The 2,329-nt window shown below is 43.4% G+C and overlaps 1 non-coding gene across 1 annotated transcript; it reads right to left on the bottom strand.

Moving 5' to 3' along the window:
- Window positions 1-936: 936 nt before the first annotated feature.
- Window positions 937-1,046, bottom strand: TRNAL-CAA. The gene is made up of 2 exons: window positions 1,009-1,046; window positions 937-982 (listed from the first exon to the last, which is right to left on the bottom strand). It is a non-coding gene; the product is annotated as a tRNA-Leu (tRNA).
- Window positions 1,047-2,329: the final 1,283 nt, after the last annotated feature.

Below are 2,329 nucleotides of genomic sequence, written 5' to 3' on the forward strand. Positions count from 1 at the left end.
GGTCTTCTAGTCCTACCCCCTGCTCGAGCAGGAGAACCTATACCATTTCAGACAAGTGACTGTCCAGTCTCTTCTTAAAATTCTCCAGTGATGGAGTGACCACGATTCCTGGAGGCAAGCTGTTCCACTGGTTAACTGTCCTCACTGTTAGGAAGTTTCTCCTCAATTCCAGGTTGCTTCTCTCTTTGGTCAGTTTCCAACCATCGTTGGAATGAATTGGGAGTGGGGTCTGCAACCTTGACAACTTTAAGACTTCAAGACAACTTTAAGCTGGCTGAGGAATTCTGGGAGCTGAAGTCCACAAGTCTTAAAGTTGTCAAGGTTGCAGACCCCTGGGCTAGAGAGCCATCGGTTGCAATGCATTGGGTTCGTTAACTTCTTTTGTTTCAAAAAGATCCTAGATCCTGAACCCACTTTTTCTCTCTCTTTGGAAAAGAAGGTAATGAAGCTCACTCAACCATCCATGTTCAGAGATCCAATGCCTCCGGATCACCTGTTCCCCCCCCCCCCCGAAAGCATCGCTGGGATCACTTGAGACAGGAGCGAATTTACAGCTTGTTAACTCGAGCCTCGTCTGAACGAGAGCTTCAGCTGCGGCATCTGCTGTGGGGCTACTGGCCATTCATAAGTCGAGAGTCGCTTTTCCGTTCGAGCTTTTTGCTAAATACCGGTAAAAGAGAGTAAGAGTCGGCAGGTATGATCGGGAAATAAAAATACTGTAGCTTTCTTTGGAAACGGAGAGGCTGCTCTATTCCAGCCTCTACAATGGCGTTTGCGAGGAAGTTGAGTCTGGGGCGAGAGATTTGAGCTTTTAATGTTAAACATTTCCATTCGGAAGAGGGGAAATGGGTCAGATGGTTACTCGCGTTTGCTGCGGAAGTTTATAACAAATCCTGAAAGGGGGAGTTGCCCCAAAAAAGAAAAAAAAAAGAATTATGTCAGAAGTGGGATTTGAACCCACGCCTCCATTCGGAGACCAGAACACCCAGCACAGGGAAGGAGCGAAGCCTTGAGTCTGGCGCCTTAGACCACTCGGCCATCCTGACATCTGGGAGAATCGGCTTCTGAAACTTGATTCTAATTGTTCCCTTGCTATTCATTCGTGTACGTGTTGCGGATTTCATGTAATTTGGAGGCGCTCCCCTTTCATGTTACAAGGCGTCGCCTTTGGCATATTACGGGAAAAAAAATATCAGCGTCTGTGTTGCACAAACAAATCTAGTCGCTTCCTTGTGAGCAAAAGGGGGAAAAAACGCGGCCTGGCTAACCGCTCTTTCCTCTTACTCCATTATATAAATTTGCAAAATCAAAATTATTTGCTAGATATTGAAGATACTTGCAAAAATTTAAAACAAAGGCAGTTTTCTTATTAGACTTATTTGTTTAAAAATACAGGATGTACGGTTTTATTTATGTTAATAACTTATGATTTAATGTTATTGATTTTACACAATGCAAATTTCTCTGAATGTGTCAATTTTAATTTTTAATATAGTAAATATCGATAAATATAACCCACGCACACAGAAGTTCCTTTGGGATCCTCCATAATTTTTAAAAGTGGGAAGGGTTCAAGAAAGGAAGGAAGGAAGGAAGGAAGGAAGGAAGGAAGGAAGGAAGGAAGGAAGGAAGGAAAGAAAGAAAGAAAGAAAGAAAGAAAGAAAGAAAGAAAGAAAGAAAGGCTGATCTACATAAATATTTGTCATTCTTCGTTGGAATTGAAATTATAGTCACACACCCTTGAATGGGTGGAGAAGCTGCTATGAACTCACTGTGCTCATTGCCAATCTTTTTTCTGATTGAGTCCTTTTTAAAAAAAGTGATGACAATCTGTTTCCCAAGGAAATGGGTGAGGAAGCTTAGCATGTTTTCCATCTTTCTTGAGATGTGGGATAAGAGGAAAAGGCTATGTCAATTTCAGTACAGGTATGGATGACCTGAAGGTGTCCCTCTCATGGGTTAGAGCAGTGGTTCTCAACCTGTGGGTCAGGACCCCATTTGGGGTCGAACGACCATTTCACGGGGGTCGCCAAACAACGCAGTCCGCCATTTTTTCCCCCCTTTTCCTTAGCTGTGCTACTCCCTTTTATTCTATTGGCTTTTGAAAGCCAATAGAATAGACTCTCTTGAATAGAGTCTAATTCTATTGGCTTTCAAAAGCCAATAGGAATTGTCCAGGCTGTCTCTGCTCTGCTGAGCCCGTCAAAAGTCCCATTCTGCAAACGGTGCTGCACCAGTTGAGTAGTCCTCGACTTACGACCGGTTGGGGGTCGCGGCATTAAAAAGGTTGAGAACCACTGGGTTAGATAGAGGAAGGTCAGTTTAATTA

Source organism: Crotalus tigris, unplaced genomic scaffold (assembly GCF_016545835.1).
Source record: "Crotalus tigris isolate CLP2741 ecotype Arizona unplaced genomic scaffold, ASM1654583v1 scf7180000019189.1338056, whole genome shotgun sequence".
NCBI classification, from domain to species: domain Eukaryota; kingdom Metazoa; phylum Chordata; class Lepidosauria; order Squamata; family Viperidae; genus Crotalus; species Crotalus tigris.